The sequence below is a fragment of the Gobio gobio genome (genome assembly GCF_949357685.1).
Source record: "Gobio gobio genome assembly, chromosome: 4".
NCBI lineage: Eukaryota > Metazoa > Chordata > Actinopteri > Cypriniformes > Gobionidae > Gobio > Gobio gobio.
This window is the reverse complement of record NC_137100.1, coordinates 50,506,985-50,532,866: the sequence shown is the minus strand read 5'-3', so window position 1 is coordinate 50,532,866 and position 25,882 is coordinate 50,506,985. Positions and strand designations below refer to the sequence as shown.

The window sequence follows — 25,882 nt, the reverse complement described above, 5'->3', positions numbered from 1 at the left end:
TGGGTCTGTCAGTGCAGAATCATCAACCTTTTGAAAGGCTTTTCATTCCAAACAGCACAAACAGAACCTTGAGGCTGTCCAAAGCGAACGCAGAAACTCTTGCCAAAACAAACAGAACAGAGACTTGAAGGAGTCCAACGCTACAGCAGGAGATTGTTCTGGTAAATATTCATGTCAGCTCCTGGAAATATGTTTTTTTTATAAATCATTTACCATGGTAAACATAAGTGCTGCCAAAATGCCATTTTACTCCAGTTATTTTTAGAATAAAAAATATTTCCTACTGTTTGAAGGAAATACCAAATACTTTTGAAAGTACTAACAATAATTGCTGTAACCATGGCATTTTGGCATAAATTATGGCTACTGTGGTAAAGTTTTGTTGACAGAACAGTAAGCCCAATTTTTTAAATTATTTTTAATATAGTCCGTAAGGAAATCAGTGTTCTTATTTTAAGATTTAGTCACAAGTCTGCTGCTTGTAATATATATATTGGAGTAGGTACAAGAAAACTATTAACATGTCAGTCTTTCTACTTGAAAAACAAATGTATTAATTGAAATTATAATTAAATGTGTAACTTTCTGGTTTTTTTTAAATTGTGAAATATACTAGCAATCTCTGAGTGAAAATGTTTCAAAGTAAATCCTTCACCCTTTTTTCCCAGAGTACCTGAATAAAGTGACAATTGACTACCAACTGCATATGTGTTTCCTCTAAAATCTCAGTGCTATGTGAGCTTCCAGTATAATACTCTTCCATAGCAAACTGTGCAAGTAAGAAAACTCTTTCTTTGATATTTATAATAACTGTAGATCACAAATCATTACATTATATTATAGTATACCATAGTAGCCTACATTATATACATTATTAACTATAGTAGACATTTTAGTATATTATATTAAAAGGCTACTTGAAGGTACTTCACCGACAAAAAGGGCTTTCAATAAAACGTGGCTGCCTGTACAGTAGAAACTGCCTGTAAGTTTTTTAAATCAGTGCAACCTTGCTAGAGAAAACAGAGAAAAAGGGCTGTTGTCTTCCCTTTCAATATTATATTCCTGCAATACTCGGCTGTTTTAGGACCACATTTGACAGCATTTCTAGAACCCTGTTTTTTGCGACAGCGCCACCTAGCCAATTCTACTCCAACAGAGGAGACCTAATTAAAACTTCAAACAAACAGATGCAAAGACTAGACCCACGGAACTGATTCATTTTTATTATCTTTCAATCTTATTTTTAACATATGAGCAGGCACGGTCATTTTAAACTTGTGTGTAAGGCTTTCGTTTGTCAGCAGTCCCCACGCTGTTCCTACATGCAAGTTACAGGCAGTGTTGCGGAGTAACTAGTTATATGTAAATAGTTCAATAGTTAAATAGTTAACTATTTATTAAAAATAAAAAACGGCACCAATTACAGCCTCAAGTCTTTTTGAGTATGATGCAACAAGCTTGGCACACCTATTTGTGGGCAGTTTCCCCCATTCTTCTTTGCAAGACCTCTTAAGCTCCATCAGGTTGGATAGGGAGCGTCGGTGCACAGCAATTTTCAGATCTCTCCAGAGATGTTCAATCGGGTTCAAGTCTGGGCTCAGACTGGGCCACTCAAGAACATTCACAGAGTTGTCCCGTAGCCACTCCTTTGTTATCTTGGCTGTGTGCTTGGGGTCATTGTCCTGTTGAAAGATGAACCTTTGCCCCAGTCTGAGGTCCAGAGCGCTCTGGAGCAGGTTTTCATCAAGGATGTCTCTTCATTTTTCCCTCGATCCTGACTAGTCTCCCAGTTCCCTTTCAGTCAGTCACGTTCAACGTACGTTGGACGTAACCGACGAATTGGGATCACTTCAAGGAACCCCTATCAGCTTCGAGATCTAGAGAACGGGCCAATGGCCATTGGCGTGCGGGATTTGCATCTCGCACTCCACCCCGCACCGCGGGTATAAATAGGAAGTGAGAGCAACCCGCAGTTGTCATTCACTTCGGAGCCGAACAGGCGTTATTACGGAGTTTCGACTGCTGTATCAGCAAAGAGAGAGAGAGAGAGAGAGAGAGAGAGTCTTCTACAGACGAGAGAGAGGATCGCGAGTGTTGGCGTTACAGCACAAATCAGCGGGACAGCGTGCTCAGCTGCACAAAACTGCTGTTCACACAGCAACCACAAATTTCTGTCGGTTCGGTGAGGGCGTACAGTGAGTACAGATACAGGCTGCACTATCCCCTGTATTCTGTCGCGGTTTTCCCTGGGTGCTTCAGCACATCTTTAAGAGCGTTTCCTCACAAAAAGAGCAACACGGGTGTGACACTGCGTCTTTTTCAAGATGTCATTCCACCCGTGCGTTTCTGGATGCGGTCGTTCCCTCTCACCCATTGACGGTCACAATCACTGTCTCACGTGTTTGGGCGTTCAGCACGCTGAGGCAGCGTTTGTGGATAGTTCATGTTCCTACTGCGGGAAAATGACCTCGGTGATCTCGGAGCTTAGATCGAGACTCACCTACCTTCGGGAAGGTGGAGTCCCCCTCCGCATACCTCAATCTAGTACTATCCCTGCCCAGCAGGATAGGCCTACTTTGACGGATGCCCGGGGTGATCTGAGGATTACGTTCAGGGAAAACCCGCCGAGCGAGCCTCCGCGGGCCCCTGATCCCTCACAAGCTCCTCAGCCGGTGGTGCTTCCGGAAGAAGCCGCTCGTCCCGCCCGCAGGCCGCCAGCGGTGACTTTCTGGGCACCCACGGATGAGCAGATGTCGATCGCTGCATCGGAGGGGGAGTTCCAGTCCTCGGAGGATGAAGATTCGGCTGTACTGCCTCCCTCTGGGAGAGTGGCAACGGTCGAGTCGGACCCCGAGTTGACTGCTAAAGTCGGGCTTGAGTGGAACCCTCCACCACATCCAGAACCTTCCAGGTTGGATGATTGGTTTCTCGGGGCGGGTCGCGCTACCATTCTTCCCGGAGGTGCATGAGGATGGGACTAGGTCGTGGACGGCGCCTTTCAGTGCCAAAAACAGACCTAGCGGCTCCTCCCTCCTCACTACCCTTGACGGCGGGCAGGCCAAAGGTTACTTGGGAATCCCACCAGTAGAGCGGGCCGTCGCGATGCAACTGTGTCCGGCGACCGCATCCAACTGGCGCGGTGACCCACGTCTCCCTTCCCGGGCCTGTAAGTTCTCTTCCAACCTAGTTGCGAAGGCTTACAGGTCTTGCGGACAGGCCGCGTCTGCTTTGTATGCCATGAGTTTGCTCCAGGTGCACCAGGCCCAGGCGCTCATGGACATGCACGAGGGTAGACCTGACCCAGAGCTCCTCCGGGAGCTCTGGACGGCGATGGACCTCGCCCTCCGGGCGACGAAAGTCACCGCCCGTTCCCTTGGTCAGGAGATGTCCACCTTAGTGTATCGTATCCAGGAGCGACATCTCTGGCTTAACCTGGCCGACATGAGGGAGACCGACAAGTACCGGTTCCTGGACTCCCCCATCTCGTCGGCCGGGTTATTCGGCGACGCGGTCGAGAGCTTCGCCCAACAGTTCTCGGCCGCCCAGAAGCAGACAGAGGCCATCAAGCACATCCTGCCCCGTCGGCCAGCTGGTGCTCCCACTCCGCCGCCGGCCGCAGCACCTCTGCCTGCCCGTCGCCGAGGATGGCCGCCCGCCGCTGCCCCTGCCCAGCAGCAGCCTACACCTCGCCGTGGCCGTGGAGCCGGCCGCGGGAGGGCTGTCCAGCCCGCTCAGGCCGCTGCCAAGCCAGGTGGCAAGCGCCATCGTAAGTGACCCTGAGACGGGCCACCCAGAGATGGAGGAAACTGCTCTTCAGGAGATGGCTGCAGCACCACTCCTTCCCCCGGAAGACGGCCGGGGGAGAATCCTTGTTTATGTTTTTTCTGTTCCGCCACTGGCCCCAGTGGCAGTGGTACCCAAATTTTCAATAAAAGAGCAGTTTCCAATATCTCTGGGTGCCAAGAGAGCGCGCCTGTCAGTGTTCGACGCTCCCATGCCTTGTCACTCTCAGACGCCTCTCTGTTCGCCAGCAGGGGGTGCCAGCTGTGGGGATGTACTCCAGAGGCCTTCCCACACTCGCACAACCCCTCCTCGGAAGCAGGTAAGTGTTGCACAGCACACTCAGACCCCACTTCAGGCCGCCACCAGGCCGTCCGAGTCGGGTCCCTGCATGCCACCTCGCTGCCCCGCTGCGGGTACGTCTGTGGTGCCGATGGCCCCGCTTGCACGGTCCCTGGGAGACTGGCTAGCGCTTCCCAGACCGTCTCGCTGGCTCATCCATACCATCAGACTCGGCTATGCGATTCAGTTCGCCTGGCAAGTTCAGGGGCGTTCACTTCACCTCCGTGTCGAAGGAGAACGCTCCTGTGCTCCAGGCGGAGATCGCGGTCCTACTGGCGAAGGAGGATCTCTTTTCTTGGGATGGAGCTGGACTCGTTCGCCCAGACAGCGCGCCTCACCGAGGAGCGCGTCCAGTCTGTGTTGAACTGCTTGAATTCATTCAAATGCAGGACACCGGTACCACTGAAACATTTTCAGAGGCTCCTGGGGCATATGGCATCTGCAGCCACGGTAACGCCGCTCGGATTGCTTCATATGAGACCGCTTCAACGCTGGCTACACGATCGAGTCCTGAGATGGGCGTGGCACAGTGGATCCCTCCGTGTCCAAGTGACACCGAGATGCAGCCAAACCTTCAGCCCGTGGTCGGACCCTTCATTTCTATGGGCAGGAGTGCCTCTAGAACAAGTGTCCAGGCATGCTGTTGTCTCCACGGATGCCTCATCCACCGGCTGGGGTGCCACGTACAACGGGCTTGCAGTTTCGGGTCTGTGGACGGGGTCCCAACTGCAATGGCATATCAATTGCCTGGAGTTGTTAGCAGTTCGTCTTGCACTCAGTCGCCTCAAGGGGCCGCTCAGAGGCAAGCACGTTCTGGTCCGTACGGACAGCACTGCGGCGGCTGCGTGCATCAACAAACAGGGTGGTCTACGCTCCCGTTGCATGTCACAACTCGCCATCTCCTCTTGTGGAGTCAGAAGCATCTGAGGTCGCTTCGTGCCACTCACATCCCGGGCCTGCTCAATCGTGCAACCGACGAGCTCTCACGTCAGCAGGTGCTTCCCGGAGAGTGGACACTCCACCCCCAGGTGGTCCAGCTGATCTGGAGTCGCTTCGGGACCGCTCAGGTAGATCTGTTTGCCGCCCCGGACACGACCCACTGCCAGTTGTTTTATTCCCTGCCGAGGGGACCCTCGGCTCGGATGCTCTTGCACACAGCTGGCCCTGGGACCTACGCAAATATGCTTTTCCCCAGTGAGCCTTCAGGGATCAGGGAGGACGAGGAGCAGGTCCTGGTGGTGGCTCCGTATTGGCCCAACCGGACTTGGTTCCCGGAACTAATGCTCCTCCCACAGAACGTGGTAGACACCATCACTTCCGCTAGAGCTCCCTCTACGAGACGGCTCTATGCGTTGAAGTGGCACTTGTTCGTCGACTGGTGCTCTTCTCGCCGAGAAGACCCCGGAAGGTGTACGATCAGCTTGGTGCATTCCTTTCTACAGAGCGAGTTGGAGCGAAGGCTGTCTCCCTCCACCCTCAAGGTATATGTTGCCGCTATCGCCGCTAATCATGACCTAGTAGACGGAAAGTCCTTAGGTAAAGCACGACCTGATCGTCAGGTTCTTGAGGGGGGCGAGGAGACTAAATCCGCCTCGCCCTCCCTCTATACCCTCTTGGGACTTAACTCTGGTGCTTACCGCACTGCAGAGAGCGCCCTTTGAGCCTTTGCTGTCAGCTGAGTTGAAAGTTCTGTCACTGAAGACAGTACTCCTGACTGCATTGGCCTCCATCCAGAGGGTAGGGGACCTGCAGGCATTTTCGGTCGACGAATCGTGCCTGGAATTCGGGCCTGGTAACTCTCATGTAATCCTGAGACCCCGGCCTGGATACGTGCCCAAGATTTCCACCACTCCCTTCCGGGACCAGATGGTGAGCCTGCAACGCTGTCTTCGGAGGTGGCAGACCCAGCCCTAGCTTTTCTCTGTCCGGTCCGCGCCCTGCGGACCTATGTAGACAGAACGCAAAGCTTCAGGACCTCAGAGCAGCTCTTCGTCTGTTATGGAGGACAGCAGAAGGGAAAGGCTGTCTCCAAGCAGAGGATGGCCCACTGGATAGTGGATGCCATCGTCTTGGCGTATGAATCCCAAGACGTGCCCTGCCCGCTCGGGTTAGATCTGTTTGCTGCCCCGGACACAACCCACTGCCAGTTGTTTTATTCCCTGACCGAGGGGACCCTCGGCTCAGTTGCTGTACCATCACTGCAGTACTGAGCCACTGAGTTTGGCTCCTTAGTGAAAAAAAACTGCGGGTTCCTCTCGCTTGCTGTTTATACCCGCGGTGCGGGGCGGAGCGCGAGATGCAAATCCTGCACGCCAATGGCCATTGGCCCGTTCTCTGGATCTCGAAGCTGCTAGGGGCTCCCTGAAGTGATCCCAATTCGTTGGTTACGTCCGATGTACGTCTCCGTTCCCTCCTTCAGGGAACGAGGGTTACCATATGTAACCAAGACATTCTTGCCGCTGAAAAACATCCCCACAGCATGATGCTGCCACCACCATGGTTCACTGTAGGGATGGTTTTGGCCAGGTGATGAGCGGTGCCTGGTTTCCTCCAGACATGACGCTTGCCATTCAGGCCAAAGAGTTCAATCTTTGTTTCATCAGACCAGAGAATTTTGTTTTATCATGATCTGAGAGTCCTTCAGGTGCCTTTTGGCCAGGCGGCCAGCTCTAGGAAGAGTCCTGGTGGTTCCAAACTCCTTCCATTTACGGATGATGGAGGCCACTGTGCTCATTGGGACCTTCAATGCTGTAGAACATTTTCTGTACCCTTCCCTAGATCTGTGCCTCGATACAATCCTGTCTCTGAGGTCTACAGACAATTCCTTGGACTTCATGGCTTGGTTTGTGCTCTGACATGCACTGTTAACTGTGGGACCTTATATAGACAGGTGTGTGCCTTTCCAAATCATGTCCAATCAACTGAATTTACCACAGGTGGACTCTAATCAAGTTGTAGAAACAACTCATGGATGATCAGCGGAAACAGAATGCACCTGGGCTAAATTTTGAGCTTCATGTCAAAGTATGAATACCTATGTACATAAGATTTTTCTCCCCTTTTTTTTTTAATACGTTTGAAAAAATGTCAAACAAACTTCTTTCACGTTGTCATTATGGGGTATTGTTTGTTGAATTTCGAGGAAAATAATGAATTTGATAAATTTTGAAATAAGGCTGTAATATAACAAAATGTGGAAAAAGTGAAGCGCTGCGAATACTTTCCGGATGCACTGTACGTAATTTAATTACAAAATAAACCTTACTGTAATCAGTTACAGTTACTGAGAAAAAAATTGTAATTGTAACAGTTTTGGGTCTTGTTTGTGTTCATGTCTTTGTAATTATGCTCCTTGTCCTGTTCCTGGTTTTGTCATGTGTTCCTGTTTGTCATATTGTAAGATTACAAATTTATACATTGTTATGTATAGGTTCCAATGTAATAGAATATAACTGAAAACATTATCTATATTTGTGTTTTACATTTTGAAGTAAACTTGAGGAAATTCTAAGGAGATTACGTCAGGCCGTGTAAGTGTTTGAGACATTAAGTCTTTTGTCTTTATGTACTTCCTGACTATTTACCATGACAAGTTTAGAGCAATACTGCCTGAGTGATTGGATTAGCATCTATGCATTTGAATGACACTGTTATGCTGATTGAATTAGGACAGGTCACACCGTTATGTCTAAGGTGTGTCCTTTACCTACACAACATATGCATTCCTTTGTTTGAATGTCTCCTCCCCTGCTGTATAATCCCTCCCCCTAAAATGTAGATAAAATACAATATAAAATTCCTTTAGTTAGACTTGGAACCTCAGCCGAAGAACAGCACGATTCTCAATAAACGAGTAACGTCTGCTTTAAAGATATCCCAACGTCTCCTGGTCTCTTCTTCAAATGAGGAAAAGGAAATTCACAACAGTTTTGGTGCCGTGACCCGGATAGAGTTCCAGCTTGAATCCAGATTGAAACTTCAAGCTCAAAGATAAAGATCTGCCTACGTTCCAGACTGAATCCAGATTGAAACTTCAAGCACAAAGACCTGCTTTCCAGACTGCATCTTGTGGAATCCAGAGCGAAACTTCCAGCTGAACAAAGATTTCCAGACTGAATCTTTCTCTCAACCAAGGGTTGTGGTGAGTGCTGCTCTATCCAAAAGAACCTTAAAGACCAGTAATTTGTTTTCCTCTGCGCTGCCAGGGAAGAGTTCTTAGACAGCTGTAGGGTTTGGTTAACTAAGTTACCCTCTAAAAAAGTTTGTTTTAGAGATGAGTTACCCTCTGTTTTCAAGCAGGGAAGTTGTTTGCCTCTTCATAGAGAAGGTTAGCATCACATGCTAATAATTGTTTTGCCTCTGTTTTAGGCAGGGAAGATTAGCATTTAGTTAATATTTGTGTTGTCCTCTGTTTTGCCAAAGAAAGTTAACAATAGTTGAGCTGTGTTAACAAGTCTGTTGATCAGAGAAGTCAGTGTTTGTGAGTGTGTGGTCACAAAGAAATTCATAAAATGTTTAGGAAAAGTACTAGACTAATCCCCACAACTGAAAAAGGTGGAATTGCTACTCCTTTGTGGTCAGAAAGTGATTTCAAATCACAGTTAGGAGTGCAGATGGATTTAATTGTCACAAAGAAAGTTAGGCAAGAACTAACTCAGAAATATGAGATCCATCCAGACAAGACTTAGTCGATTGATGAATGTAAAAAAGTTTTAGGAGCATGTATTCGCAAGAACAATGTGAAAGGCATTATTTGTTGTCACAGAGAATTTAGTTTAGCGCTAGCTAGACAACAGTCTCAGAACATCTTAGAGCTAGAGAAACAGAACAAAGAACTCTGTGCTAGAGTAGCATCTTTGACTAAGTAATTGAACCGCAACAAAGCTGCAGAGAAAACTGATGTGAATGAAGCTAGTCAGCCTGATAACGTTTATCCTGACTTGCAAGCTTTCTTTGAAACAGATGTAGCCATTCAATCAGTATCTGATGTGCCTGTTGATTCAGTCAAAGTATGTGGCGCTAGGAGAGGGTCAGGAATTAAGGTAATTGAAAGTATTCCTGATAATTCTGTTGTCCAAGTTCAAACTGCCAAATTGCTAGGACCTAGAGATATCGAAATATTATCCCAGAGCTTGCCCTCAGCACGTACATATTTTTCTGAATTCAGAAGAGATGCTGATGTTAAGGCAAAAGTGAGAGTAGCAGCAGCTACGTTTAGCACAAAGAATTCAGACAATAGATTGCCTAAGAAAAAAGGCAAATGCCACTACTGTGTAAAATTAGGACATTGGGAGAAAGTGTGTAGGAAGAAGTTGCAAGATACAAAAAGAAATGCTATGCATAATTCTGCTCCTTCTCAGCCTGCTTACTCATGGGTCACACTGCAAAGTTGTTCCTCCACCTACAGGGATAGGATAGGACACGGATCAGTGAGGAGCCCAGGAAAGAACCGAATGCAACAGGCATTCGGGGGCCAACCCTGCGGTGAAGACTTCCTTATAGGCCTTTCCCCATCCACTAGTCCATCCTTTCCTCACTGTTCTTTAGGCGTCGCAGGGATTGAGAAATAGGGAAAGAAACAACAATAGCAGACTCAGATTGAACAGATGAGACAACCCTGATGTTTGCTGTCTTTTAGAACAAATACTGCTCTGTTGTCTTTTGTTTTAGTTCTTAATCTGTGCAGATACCACTTGATGGCTGTCCCCAGACCCATACACACAGACTTTCTCACCTGCGTATGAAGCCACAACCTCTGAAGGACAACTAGACCCACTACTGAGTCAACTGTCAAGAAAAAAAAGAAGAAAAAAAAACCCACAACATTTGCATTGTATTGTTCAGAGTGTCTCCTCCCCTGCTGTATAATCCCACCCCCTAAAATGTAGATAAAATACAATGTACAACTCCTTTAGGTAGACTTGATGACCTCAGCGGAAAGACAGCACGTTTTTCTCAATAAAGAATCCTGCTGAAAAAACCTATCCAAGTTCTCCTGGTCTCTACTTCAAGAAACAAAAGAAGTTCACAACAATATGATCCTGCCATGTGTTCCATTGTCATGTGATTCCCTTGTCCTCATGTGTTATGAGGTGTGTTCGACATCGGCTGTGGCTGGATGCAACCGATCGGTGAGAGTAGCCGCGTGCAGGCGGGGAGGAGCTGCACTTTCTGCTTCCCGCAGTGACGCTCGCGCTGTGTTTGCATACTTTATCACAGCGGTAGTGAAATAAATACAATATTTGTCAATACACAAATGTTCCAGACATTATTGTCATGTCATACTTTATGCACTGCTTAATACAGCGTGTGTTTGTACAACATTTGTCTTTTGCTATTTTAGCAAATGGGCACACAAAAAATATATTTAATGTATTCTCTCATTCACCGCTATAAGATTTAACCTAACTATGACGACTTCCGTTCTGTTAAACCCGGAAATGTGAAAAGGGTCTATTGTTTGTTGTAACCCGCTGTTGGTGAGTGTTTCATAGTCGGGTCTGTTCATAGTCAAGTCTGTTCATGTGTCAAGTCAAGTCTTAGTTTGTTTTGTATTTGTTCACTCTGTAAATAAACTGCACTTGGGTTCACTTCAACTTGCCTCCAGTGGAAATCCGTTACAGTTATTAAATTGCAGTTCCTTACGAAAATGTTAATGATTACATCTGAATATTTTCTATAAAAAGCTAGGATATGTTGAATAATATTAATTGACAATAAGCATATAGTTTGGATTGGCGGTATGGTTCTGTTCTGGGGAAGAACTCCCTGCGCATCCATGCAGCCTAGTATGGACAAGAGCAGGGAGAGCAGCAATAACCCCTCTTAGGGTAAACAGAACAGAACCAACATAATGTATTGCAGATCATTAATGTCAATATTTAAATGTACAAAATAATTCAGGAATTTAGTCCGATTCAAGGGGAATCAGAATACCAAATCCTGACTGGACGAGAGGAGGAGCTGGGGATGGAGGAGGGTAAATGAGCTCTGGAGAAACGCGATAGCTGCTGATAATACTTAAGGAGCTTATATATGTATGCTGTGATTGATGTCATAGGTAGATGTGATCAGCTGACAGACAGCTAATGCGAGCTTGACAAACGTGACCTGCCAGAACTGACGCTACGCTTGATTTGTTGCTTTGCCTGTTTCTAATGTGCACGATGCCTCCTGCCATTTAAAGGCTGTTTAGTAAGGCAATGCTATTCTGATGCTTTATGTTGGCTCTCTTTCGAATTTGCAGCGCACCACGTCTGCCAATTATATTAATCTACATTGCTGCTGAAAGTTTTAGGCTACAAGCTGTCTGAGAGTTGCCACCATGGCGAGTGATAAAAATGTGTTCTAGTGCTGGAAAATAGAAAAGTAATCAAAAAGCAATCAAATGTAGTCAGTTACATTACTTTAATAAAATAATTGAAATAGTTACTAACTTGTAATCTGTAACCTATTAAATTTCCGAAGTAACCTTCCCAACACTGGTTACGGTTTCCAGTCACGGATCCAGCGCATTGTAGGCAGTGGATAAAGGCTGCAAACAATCGTAAATACAGAGAGAACACCATGATGGACAATCTGATAAACCCCTGTGATTGTGGTCAACATTTTAACCACGAATACAGTGTTTAAGGCCGAATGAAGGGAAAAAAATGAAAGAAAATGAAGCAATCCCAGTCCCCTGAAACAAAATGCTGTTGTGTACAGTTAAGAAAGTGGTTGCCTAGTGTTACATTTTTTGAAAATCTGTGAAGTTACACTTTAAACAATAACATAATAAGTTCCAGAGGATTTAAATATCTTGGTGGAAGGTGGCTTGTATCAACATTGCTTTGTTCTGCCCTAACTTTATGTTTAATATTCTCCATACGCTCCACTGCACCGGAAGTCCATTACCATTTTATTTATGTATTTTACTATTATGCTTATAATAGTAAAGAATTCAAACCAGATCAAATCATATTTACCTCATTGCATGCACATGTGTGGAAAGGCTAAAAGGTCACTGACATTCAATCCTAATCTATAAGTGAAACTGCAGTAGACTAAACACCTGCTGTATTTGTGCATATGAATGATGCACTGCTGTTCCATCATGTATTTTTAGAATTGTTGTTCAGTATGTTTGTTGAAGCTGTTTAATGTTCAGGGTTCAAACAAACCACCTACACACCTACAGTATGAGAAATCATCGCTAAAGAGGAGCGGTTTTTTTTTTGAAGGGGAAAAGAACACACAGCGCATGATTTTGTCCCTGGGATGATGAAAGTCGACAGTTGTTATTCTCTCTGAAGAGTTAAACACCCAGCAGGCAAAGTAGGAGAACTTCAAATCTTGTTAAAACGTATAGAGTGTTTTTGTAAGGGATGAGGCAAAAATGTAGCAACAGGAGGAAATGTAACAGCTGAGATAGCAACCATGTGTATTCAATACAAAGATATGAAAATATCAAAACAATATTCCACTGTATCCTGCTTTAGAAAGCTGATGATATGAGAGACTAATATATAGAGGGAGAGAAATGGTGGAGTGTAAATCAAGTTTGGCTCATACTGTTAGTGACTCATAGTGGTCGGAAATGCCCAGCAATACTTCAATAAATCTGAATCATTAATCAATTAACACCCTTTTCTGAATAAAAAAAGAACCCAGATGGTTTTCTGATTGGCGACCATGCATCATTCATATTCATTTGATCTGTGCTGTAAACTTCAAATATTATTAAAGTAAATCTAATGTTGTTATATTACCATTTGTTTCTATATGCTGTATAATTCATTTATTTCATTCCAGTTTTTTATGAAAGCAGACTCTGTTTGGACACCGCAGGGGACGTCGTCATATTATTCTCACACAAACTATACATGCATGCGCACACAATTGTTCACACAATCCCCAGGTAGCAGAGCTGTCAAATTAGCATTCATTTACGAAAATAGTGATTATACATCATTAAACTTCATTCATTGTTAATTGCAGCATTAAATGAGGGAGCTGACTGAAATACATTCAAATTACACAAAAACTAGTTGCAAATTGCAAAAAAAAGTTCTCTAAAAGTTTCATCTAAATTCACCAAACCTGTGTGGATAACAAAACGCATGCGTTGTAGGAATGTGGGATTAAGACAGAAACTCTACACAAGAAAATGCATAGCCCATATATTGTGTTGGAGACAAATACCGAAAGATAGAAAGAGGATTCATATGGAATACTTTGAAAAGCCATCATCTATATAACCTTGGACATCTATAGAATTCTGAAAAGTTGCAAAGACTATTTCAAGTTAAAGTTGGTTGAATACAGCAGACATCAGACTCATCAGTGTAAGGACCAGGGGTGAGTCACAGGTCAATGGCAAATACCCTACGTTTACAGGTACATTGAGAGAAACAGAGTGTGGGCCATTACCGATATGCCGTTCCCATGGCGATGCCTGGGGGCAGCTGATGAAAAGAATACGGTGGACTGAGAGGACAAATCAATGAGCATGTCATTAAGAGGATCTTCAGGGTTAGCTGAGTAAATAAGTACGCAAGTGCATATGTGAGTAAATATCAATTGTCCAAAAGGAATTATAGAGATAGTACACCCAAAAACAAACATTATTTTATCATGTTGTCCCAGATCTTGATTTTATTTGTACTGTGGAACCCAAAAGAAGAAATTAAGAAGAATATTCACACTGCTTTTTTTTTTTTTACAGCTGTGGTCTCCATTTACTTTCATTGCATTAAAAAGAGTAGCTTTGACATTACTGTCATCTTTGTTTTTCAATGAAAGAAAGTCATGTGGGTTTTGAAAAACATGAGAGTAAATAACTTTTTCATTTGCGATTAAACTATTCCTTTACTACGGAGCCCCTAAAGGGACATGGTGCAGGAAAAAAATATTTGCGTTCTCTCGCAAAACCTTTTGCATTCTATCAAGAAACTTTGCATTCGCTTGCAGAAAGCTCAAAAGGTTTTGTGAGCCAACGCAACGTTTTCTCGGGGCAACACAAAACATTTGCAAGCATTGACTTATTATTTTTCTTCCCATCTCACTTTTTTTTTTTCACCACCATGGCCCTTTAGGGGCTCCGTACTTTACGGGGTTGAGGAAGTCAAAATGTATGTTGTTGAACAGTTGCAGCAGAAAGGATTTTGGCTAAACTAAAACCAAATGTTTCAAAAACAATTTTATATATATATATATATATATATATATATATATATATATATATATATATATATATATATATATATATATATATATATATATATATATATATATATATATATATATATATACATATATACATATATATATATACATATATATATATATACATTCTGAAACTAACTTAAACTAAATTAAAATGCGCTTGCTTATCTCAAAATTGAATCAAACACACTCATGCAGAAGGCTGAATGTGTGTGTGCGCAGTTGGTTAGTGACAACTGTTTGCTTTTTCCGAAAGACTGTCTGTATCTCAGATTGAGTGTTTTTGGTAACCATGGAAACAAATGCCACAGTAACAGTGGGAAATCAAAGCCCGGGTGATGAGCTGCTGAAAGGAAGTGAGAGAGAATGCAAGTGTTTGCGTGTGTGCGTGCATGTGTGATATAAACAGGCTTTCAAAACATGGATTTGTTTTATCTTCTGTTTGGTCCGTAAATGAAATTTGGAAAATCATAAAGTCGCTTTCCACACCACATCAGATCTCCTGCGACCTAGCCTCTTATTTTTTGCCACTTTCAGGAGACATAGTCTCATGTCTACTTTTCAAAGGCCTTGAAAGTTGCTGTGCACAGATCTCTTGTACATCACACAACACAGAAGCTTTTCAATGTGATCCCACTTGTTGGGATGAAATGTCTTCGACATGGCTGCAGTCTCCCTATAGGGGACTTGTAACACTGATCTTGCTGTTTATTTATTGATGAGACTACTTTCTAGGCTACTCAATCCGTTGTTGTTTCTGCACTTCAAGAGTCCAAGAACCTGTTTAAAGGAATATTCTGGGTGAAACTCCTAATTAAAACAAAAACTAATGTGGAGATGTACTGTTATTAAAATATATTTTTTTTTAATTGACAACATCCCCACAGATTTTCGTAATTAACCTAGTGTAATAATAGGCTATATTTTATTGTATTTATTTATTTTAAGACTGTCAAGAGAATAACATTTTGTATCTAATTAATTACACGTTGTGTCGATTAATTGATAGCAAATTAACCACACATCCAATTTGGCTGAGAAATGACCCCCAAAAGATATTTTAAAGTTATTGTTGTGTTAAATGAGACAAGCTTCAAAAAGACATTAAAAGTAGCTTAAGAAAGAAATAAGCTATATTTGATTTGATTATTATTTTTTTTTTCAGAAGCTGCATCTGAATTGTTATTTAGATATATTTACAGACCAAACGAGTTTGGTTACCAACGTTCTTCAAAATTTATTTTTATTTTCCACAAAAGAAGTCATACAGGTTTGAAATGACATGAGGATGAGTAAATGCAAATAAACATAATTCATTTCAATCCATCTCCAAAATATGAAATCATTTCTGAATGAAGTGATAGGCTACTCAAAATAAGAAACTAAAACAGCCAGTATAGTTAAAAATGTCAGTAAATGAGTCAGTCGAGTCATTCATTCATTTTATTTGTTCAAATGTCTGAATTAAGTAATTGGCTCTCTTTATGAATGGACAATTGACCCGATTGCTTAACAAAACGCGGATTCATTCAGAAACTAAATGTTGCGCTGAGACACACAGCAGGTCTGCTCTGCCTTTACAGGTAATATTTTCTTTGGCAAAATTGAGCAAAAACACAATATTGTGTCGAAAATATAACACAATTTTAACTTCTTATATATTGAACTGTTGTACTAAATCAATATCACATTTGCTATCTGGGACAAAAACAGCACTCGTGTGATATTGGAGCTATATCATATGATATAAATACGAGACAAAATAAGAGGGTCATTTTTGCTCTGATATCTTGCATTTTAGGGGCATTCTATACAGCAGGGGTCTCCAAACTCAGTCCTGGAGGGCCACTGTCCTGCAGAGTTTAGTTCCAGCCCCAAATAAACACACCTGAACCAGCTAATCAGTGTCTTACTAGGCCCAAGTAAGACACTGATTAGCTGGTTGAGGTGTTTTAATTGGGGTTGGAGCTAAACTCTGCAGGACAGTGGCCCTCCAGGACTGAGTTTGGAGACCCCTGCTATACAGAGTGAGTTGTTGCCCTGCTTCATGTTCCTCATTAATTAACTGTAAAGATGACCTACGTAGGTCTGGGGCGGGTGCGTTTAAGGCACGTGTTAAATTGACAACCCTGATTTTTATAACTGTTATCTCACCTCTTAAAGTTTCATTTATTTTCTTGATTTAAGGCCTAATTTACAGGAAATATATTGCCTAAATGTCTTAAATGGTCATGGATGTCCCGAGGACTCGAGCCGATCAAAAATTACATTTCTGTTATTAATTACTCACCCTCATGTCGTTCTAAGACCTTCGTTCATCTTCGGAACACAAATTAAGATATTTGAATGGTTTTCTGAACCAGCAATTTCATTGCAACTTTCAAGGCCTAGAAAGGTAGTAAAGACTGTATTCAAAAGGGTTAGTTCACCCAAAGATGTAGCCTGGATGCCAGCCGAACTTAGCCCCGGCCACAACATTTGAGAATTGGGAAGTTTGATTTGATCCGTTGTGGAGCAACTATGCTCGAACCAGAAATGTTTGGACCAATCAAATTGTCAGGGCGGGCTTTATACGATGATGGACAGTAACATAACTATCCACGTCAGCAAAGAGCGCTTGGGTTGAATGAAGCCTGTAGCACTCCTCTAAGAAACTGAAGCCTCCGCGCCTCGATCGCCCCCAGGTGGTTGGAACCAGTATGGGTCATAACCCCCGCCCCTCCATGTTTTCTAATGGATGCGAGACAAACTAAACAATTCAATTACACTGCAAATATTTTTTTCCCAAAGTTTATCACGATGATTTCATTTCAAGTGTTCATTTTTATAAATAAGTTTAGTTTTAGTTAGTTATTTAATTTCGTAAAATGATCCGAACTTCCCACTACTACTATGCGTCGCTCAACATACGTCACTTACTCCGTTGCTCTGATTGGTTGTAGGTCTATCCAATTGAGTGCAAAGGCATTTCGTTTGAGACACGCCCCATAATCACAGCCCAATGGAGCATGACAACGGCCCTGTCCCAAATGGCACACTTCATGTGCATTTTCGGTCTTGTGGACTTACAATTGCCACTTGTTGAGTCCACAAGACCGTAGGGTGTCCCATTCGTCATTTAAGCTTAAAGAAGGATGCTCGTGAGCGCCCCCTTTGCGGCTGCTATGCGCCCTCGATGCGCACTTCAGCTGAGCACGCAAGTTCATGAGCTATGCAGAGGACTTCTACCCTGCAGTCAAAGTGGCATTACGTCGTGAAAATGCGGACTCAGAGGAAGAACGTGAGGGTTTAGGGTGCCATTTGGGACAGGGCCATAGGCTGTGTCCGAAAACCTAGGCAACTGACTCATTGCCTCGCTCAGATAATGGCTTGTAAGGCAGCGTTTGTGCATTAAGGCACCTCACAAAACTAATTTCGGACAGACTTCTTAGACAGTGTAACTGTTTAATGATCTACAGCAAAACAGAGAGAGCTTTGGTGAGAACTAAACAAATATTGAATTACTACATTAGTAATCTCGCTAGAAATGACATCAGAAGTGAAAAAATGTTGGTAAAAAAACGTACATTTACACACAAACTGACCAGCAAACGCAACTTTCGGACGCCATCTTTTTTTTCAGCTCAATTGTCACAGAATGGAAAGCACAGGATTGTGGGATATCAAAGGCAGCGAAGGATACAAATATGCTGCCTTCAAAAATCGATCTGATGAAGGTATCTCAGGAGACAGGAAGTGAAGCTAACATTAGATTCAGACGTGCCTTGGTGCCTTCCTGCCTTGAAATGTGTCCTCCGAAGGCAGCATTTTCCAGGTTTCGGACGCAGCCACCCAGATAGCAATGAGTCGGCGGACCACCGGCGGTGATCCGGCGGCTGTAGAAGCGTCAGAATTGCGTAATCGCAAACACGTTTGACGGCGCACCGCCGGCGGCAGCCGCTTTTTAAAAGCGGCAGCCGGCTTCCTACCGCCTTCGTACCGCCGCCGGCCCGCAGGCAAACCGCCGTTCCGCCGCCTTTATACCAGAAGGCGGCCCGGCGGAGGCAAACGCTTTTTTCGAACGATCTGCCTCCGCTTATTGTGTAATAAATAATATATATATTTATTTATTATTCATATATTTGTAACATGCAGTTTATGATGGATAATAATTGAACAAACCAGATAAATTCCCATTTGGCATTTTTATTCCACATTTCAAAGTACATTAACTATCAATGATACAAGATAATATAAATTAAATATAACAGACAATAAATAAGCTTAAATAGGCCTATAAATAACAAAAAACATTTTTACTAAAGAACCTGCATGTTTCCAATTAAATTTTGGTTTAAAAAAAAAAAAAACAGCCTTACAAGCAAATTATAACACTTACAATATTTGTTAATAACAAATAGGTCAGCTCTGGGATGAAAAGAATTACCATTAAATATTATATCAAATAATGAGGATATTTGGTACCAAAGAATGTGCAGGATACCAAATAAATCGAGGTATAACATCACATTTAACAAGCCATTTCTAACAATAGCATAAATGGTAATAATTTAGAGTAAAGCTCTGGAGAAGAATAGAACAGTAGTAGAACAGAACATTATAACAAGCCTGACTATGGGTTCTCCGGTTTTCCCCGACCTCCAGAATGAGGCAGCGCAAATTGGCTTATCTTCAGTGATTTCTTGTGCGCCTATATAAAGGACAAACAACCTCGCCATCCCATATCTATCCAAGGAGCTGCCTTCAAGGCAGGGTCACAGGGAATAAAAAAAAAGTAATTTCCACAGTGAACAGTGTGGATTGGGTGAGTGTAGCCTGAAACTTCTGGCTTCTTTAGGGGTCTTGATGTTACTGACTGCAGGATAAAGAAAGGGTTCCAGGTGTCAGTAGTCAGCCTAGGTGTAAGAGGTCGGCTGTGGGTCCCTCTCAGCTGTGCGGCGTCTTTTTCCACCTTCACGATCAGATGCTCCTTTCAGGTAACGCATAGCGCTAACCTGGACCGCCTCATCAGTGGCATCCTGGGTTGCCGGGTTCTTCCGGATGGCTCCTGTAGAAAATACAGATCTGTCATTCCATGTGAATGTCATAAGGCCACACACATCTACTTAAATATATAACAAATTTATATATTTATATATATATTACTTTGAACAATGGTCTTCAGGAACATGTCTCTAAAACATGCTTTATCCCCTACACCCGTCCAGGTTGTATTAATGGAAAGGTGATTAGAGAAGATACTCTAAAGCATTCGCCACACGGTTGTCTTTAGGTCCCTCCCACATTTGATTGCCAAAAACCGAAGCTGAAAATACAAAAAAGTGTTACAAATTACATATCTCTGAAGCTTCTCATACATAAATATAAAAATGTGACAGGCTGTGATTCAGACTGTAGAATATGCAGTGTACAATCTTAAATTTTACTTTTTAGATTACCCTACAGCATTATAAACAAAATCAGCACACTTACTGGAGCTCTTTATCCTGCCTCAAACTGTTGTCAAGCAACGCCAAATGGGTTGTCTAGGGGGAGTAACAGACCCCCTGGCAGGGATAACTCTCCAAAAGACACATTGGCACTGAAATGTTGCAGCATAGTGTCCATTTTGTTGTCCATGCTATGCACAACATCGCCAAACTCTCCAAGACGTCGCAGCATTAGGGTCTGATCTGCACCTACAGGGGTTCACAGAATAAAAGAATAAAGCAGTCAGTCCTGGTCCCTCAACTACTAAACTATGACATTTACAACTAGGTCTACTACATGTACAGGTGGCCCCAGTGGGAATTAAACCAACAACCACAGGTGTTGTTTGCAAGTTGTACCTGATTGCCCAGTACGAGCAAACGTCGTCAACATTGTCCCAACTTGCTTCACCTGCTCATGAAGTGAGCCGCTGTCATCCGAAGCTACAAAATGAAAGGCATTTGGTAATTTTGGACCTACATCACAGTCAAAAAAGTAAAATTTAAGAAAGAGTGCATGTTCTCACCTGCTCGTGCATTGCTTTCCCTCAGGGCTTGGTTCTCATTCTGGAAATCTACATAAAAAATATTTTATTTTAATTATATATATATATATATATATAACAACAACTACAGGCACAATTTTCCATACTGTTAAAGTTTCCAACATCTGCAATTTCCTGTTTGTCCATCTCAACTCCTTTCAATATTCTTCTCCTTATAGCCCAGTAACTAGACATTGTGACTAACAATTTATTTACCTTGAAAGCCGAAACGATTGTCCAACAATAGGTCTCTTGGATGAAGATAACCGATTGTGCTCTGGTCAAGGTATCTGCAAGAAAATGTGAACAAAACCGCATTGTTAACGTTAAATACAGAATATACAGTAGCTATGCTGTGGGGGGAAAAACTGGTCAGCCAAATGTGGAACAGTAAAATGTATTCATTCAGTGTAGTGATTCAAGTAAACTGCATTGTCCTCAAACATAATAAGTACAGCAGTTCAGAGAAATAACTCATAAATGACCTTAAATGCTAGAAGAACAGTAGCAACACAGCACATGTTAGCTAACACTTGCTAAAACTGACCTAACGTTAGCAGCATGCTTGTTCGGACTAACAAAATAATTTAAATAACCTATATACATCATTCTGTTTTGTTAGAAAACACCAAAAGTTAAACTTAAGTCTTTCTAGATGTAAAGCTTTGGCTAACTTACCTACAGTAGCTAGATACATTTTAACATGTAGAACATGCTTGAACTCAGTGTGTAAAAAAGGCGAAACAGCACGTGTTAGCTAACACTGTGTATTGTGCACTATATCAGCGTGCGTGTCTGAACAAACTAATTAAAACAACCTACCGGTATAGCTATACATCAAAAATGAACATAATATTGTGTGACACAAAAAGGAAACATGTACTTACTTAAACGCTCGTAGTCGAGGATATTTTCTGATCTCCTCTCTTCAAATACTAAAACCATGTGATGAGCGGCCGCTGTTGGTAAATCTGTATGTTTTACCGGTTTGTCTTCCGTCTTTTTTAAGTATACTGCCCCTCTCGGCCGGTGGAGGTACTTCTCTGTTTTTTTTTATTTTATTTTTATTTAAATTAGTACATGTATAGACAAGTACAATACAAAAAGTACAATGAGAGAAAAATAAAAATAATAAAGCATTGTGGTACAGTTCCGAATATGTAGAACAAAGAATAACAACAAATGTAACACTGTATATAAAATAAATAATAAAAATAAGAATTCTGAGATAGAAAATAGGCTACTTTATAATATTAAGGCAGTCACATGAAATTGAAAAGCTTTCAGGTTTCTGTTTTTGTAAGCTTTTTGTTTTGCGACCTCATGTTTGAGAGGGTTTCAAATATTGTAAAAATCAGCTTTATAAGAGGTAATATTAGAGGGCTTCTTTTGAGTTATTCTTGTCTTATGAATGTAGAATTTTTCCTAAATAATTAATAATATATTTTTGTTTTTCAGAAAAATATGGGTTTTGAAAACAAAGTAAAATGTCATGAAGTTAGTTCTAATTTTTTGTCATGTCTATTTTAAAGTCAGTCCAAAAAGAAATAGAAAAAAGGCCAATACAAAAATAAGTGTTATCCTAAAATGAACTTTCAAACTTTCTTAACCCTCCTATTATGCTAAAAAAAAAAAAGTATTAGCCTACATCCATTATGGGTCAAATTGACCAACACTGTTTAAACACACTCGACATGCAAATAATCAAGTGAAAATTTAAATGTAATTTCCTAAACCTAACCTTATCATGGAATCAAGAGTCAAGAATCTGTTATAAACCCTAATGGCTTTGGAGCAAAAAAAACTAATATTTGATATAATTCACATATAGGCTATTATGATTTTATAATCGCTTCAAATGTGAGAACTAGTTAAAATGCTGTCAGTTCCACTCTATTTCCCAACAAGCCAAACATAGCCAACGTGGCTGGTCGAATTTGAGAGTAGAAATCCTTGTATTTCACAGCGGCTTGCCGCCAGCCGGCCGCGGTCCATTAGGCGGAGGCAACCGCCAGAGAAAATGAAGCCGGCGGCCCGCCGGCTAGTCGGCCGCGGCATCTCGCAAGAAATGGGAGTGACGTATTCGGCGGCAAACGTTTCATCACCGCCAGCGGGACGCACCTATAGCCGACAGCTTAGGGCCGGCGGCAAAAAGAAGCCGTGCCGATATTTTTTGCTATCTGGGCAACGTCAGGCTACCAAAATGCAGACGCTGGCGTTCTGACGGAGAACGTGTTAATCGTGATTTCAATATTGACCAAAATAATCGTGATTATAGGCCTATATATACAGTAGCATAATATCCCCTATAGTAATTGTTATATTGTAATTAGTCCTTAGTTATAGATTTTACATTTGCATCCCTGTATTCATTGGATTGATTTAAATAACTTAAATCTACTTGACGTGTGCACAAGGCACTAGGAAAACACTAGTATCGGATCAGGACATGGTATCATCAGATACTCAATATAAAACTCGGTTTGGATCGGGGGCGCAAAAAATTGATCGGGAAATCCCTAGTCGTGTCTGTAAGAGTGTACATTTCCTCTATACCAGCAGAAATGTTAGTGTGTTATTTTTCTGCTGGAACTGACAGACATGTGCTAAAATAACTTACTATTAAAGTGTAGATGTGGGTTAGATTTAAAATATAAAATATATATCAAAATCCCCCCAGTTATGATTAAACTGTACAGCATGAGTGTTATGAATGTAATTCATATTAACATTGGGCTTTGTGAACTTCTAGATTAATTGTATGCTACTTGATTTATTAAAAGATTATTAATGTATTGATCATTTGATTTGATCATTTGTACTTGATTATTAATTTAATCGTCATGGGTGATGACTGTTAAAATTGGCTCAATTTGTATATATTTAAGCCATTATATTCTGAATAAATAAGCAAAAACGACTTGAATATTTCTGCTATCCTCTATGTTGTTTTGCTTCTTTTTTACTACTTGTAACAGTTACTTTGATGTTTTTGCTGCACTTACATTTAGCAGATGCTTGTTTGTAACACAAGCTTAAGCATAAAAACAATGTACAATATAGTGCACAAATAATGTTATTGACAATTATTGGCACATGTATGTAGTTGAAAATACAGTTTGTTAACAGCTGCTTCACATTACAATCTAATAGAGATATAAAGCTACGTCACAGCGTATTGTTTTTTTACTTGCATATATGAAGAAGATTTGGTGAGGTGTTTTCAGAAAATTAACCCCATCATTTTATATAACATTTTTACAGATGGATGATAAAACCCTGAATTGAGCCATGGCACATTTACAAAAATAAAGTTATAAAAATAAATGTGGAAGCAATGATGAGGGAGTTAGTGAGTGAGCACATGTCATCTGAACTGAATTGAGACATGTAATAAAAGGACATGTTTGATCAATGGTTGTCTATAGGTATCAGTTTCTCACTCAGCAGATGGATGGAGGGAGGGAGGGAGAGAGAGAGCGAGAGAGAAAGAGAGAGAAGAGTGGAAGAGTTAAATAATTAGGATTTGTTATGATCGACAGATGGCTGAAGTTTGGCTCTGTGAGTCTGTGGAAGTTTATAGAAGAAAGTTTCCTCTGTGTGTGTGTGTGTGTGTGTGTCTTTAGTGCATGCCATATTTTAACTCAAAGCTCAACTCAAACAGACAGAATGCCGCTCTCTCTGAAGACCGCTCTCAAACTCTGGAGGATTTGAGAGCCGGAGTCGCCATTAGCGTGAATTTTAGCTCAGGTCTAGCCTTAATCTGACAAATAGATCTCTACTGGTGCCGTCTTCTACAGCAGAAATCCCCCCCCCCCCCCCCCCCCCACACACACACAGATAAGCCAACTTAAAATGATATACTGCTGAGAGGTACATCTGAACCTACTAAGGTTCTTAAGTGGGTGTGAGTGTGACTTTTGGTAAGGCTGTGTGATGTGTCATTTGACCAACATTCATATACCCTGATGCAATTGTTCAACCTTCAGAGAAATCTGTCATTATACTTTCATCATTTTTTCTCTCCTTCTCTTTAATGATGGAAGGTAAACTGTCGGTGTGAGAATGGATTATGCTTTAAATCTGGGATTAAAGGTTGTCTATGTAACATTAGACCCACTTTGTGTCACCTGGAGAGAAAAGCTGAAGATGAGTTTCAAAAATAACACATTAATTATTCAACATGGGTCATCCTTCAGTCCCATAACTGAGAGTTTCTTCATCTCAGTGTTGACTTTTAGAATATGAACTCTCTTACAATATATTTTACACACAGTTGGATATCCACCTTAATACATGTGTGTGTGTGTGTGTGTGTGTGTGTGTGTGTGTGTGTGTGTGTGTGTGTGTGTGTGTGTGTGTGTGTATACAGTGGGTTCGGAAAGTATTCAGACCCCCTTACATTTTTCACTCTTTGTTATATTGCAGCCATTTCCTAAAATCACTTTTTTTTCCATTAATGTACACACAGCAGCACCCCATATTGACAGAAAAACACAGAATTGTCGACATTTTTGCAGATTTATTAAAAAACAAAAACTTAAATATCACATGCTCCTAAGTATTCAGACCCTTTGCTCAGTATTTAGGAGAAGCACCCTTTTGATCTAATACAGCCATTAGTCTTTTTGGGAAAGATGCAACAAGTTTTTCACACCTGGATTTGGGGATCCTCTGCCATTCCTCCTTGCAGATCCTCTCCAGTTCTGTCAGGTTGGATGGTAAACGTTGGTGGACAGCCATTTTCAGGTCCCTCCAGAGATGCTCAATTGGGTTTAAGTCAGGGCTCTGGCTGGGCCATTCAAGAACAGTCAACAGTTGTTGTGAAGCCACTCCTTCGTTATTTTAGCTGTGTGCTTAGGGTCATTGTCATTGTCATTGTCCAGTCTGAGGTCTTGAGCACTCTGGAGAAGGTTTTCGTCCAGGATATCCCTGTACTTGGCCGCATTCATCTTTCCCAACCAGTCGTCCTGTCCCTGCAGCTGAAAAACACCCCCACAGCATGATGCTGCCACCACCATGCTTCACTGTTGGGACTGTATTGGACAGGTGATGAGCAGTGCCAAAGGCCAAAAAGTTCTATTTTGGTCTAATCAGACCAAAGAATCTTATTTCTCACCATCTTGGAGTCCTTCAGGTGTTTTTTAGCAAACTCCATCCGGGCTTTCATGTGTATTGCACTGAGGAGAGGCTTCCGTCGGGCCACTCTGCCATAAAGCCCCGACTGGTGGAGGGCTGCAGTGATGGTTGACTTTCTACAACTTTCTCCCATCTCCCGACTGCATCTCTGGAGCTCAGCTCTTAGCTCTGGGCTCTTCTCCCCCGATAGCTCAGTTTGGCCGGACGGCCAGCTCTAGGAAGGGTTCTGGTCGTCCCAAACGTCTTCCATTTAAGGATTATGGAGGCCACTGTGCTCTTAGGAACCTTAAGTGCAGCAGACATTTTTTGGTAACCTTGGCTAGATCTGTGCCTTGCCACAATTCTGTCTCTGAGCTCTTCAGGCAGTTCCTTTGACCTCATGATTTTCATTTGCTCTGA

General features: G+C 42.2%; 1 long non-coding RNA gene across 1 annotated transcript; it reads right to left on the bottom strand.

The window, feature by feature from the left end:
- Positions 1 to 18,497: 18,497 nt before the first annotated feature.
- Positions 18,498 to 21,434, bottom strand: LOC307125046. Its single transcript, XR_013816326.1, has 7 exons — positions 21,232 to 21,434; positions 20,561 to 20,634; positions 20,327 to 20,374; positions 20,160 to 20,243; positions 19,804 to 20,009; positions 19,477 to 19,636; positions 18,498 to 19,378 (listed from the first exon to the last, which is right to left on the bottom strand). It is a non-coding gene; the product is annotated as an uncharacterized lncRNA (long non-coding RNA).
- Between the last annotated feature and the right edge of the window lie 4,448 nt (positions 21,435 to 25,882).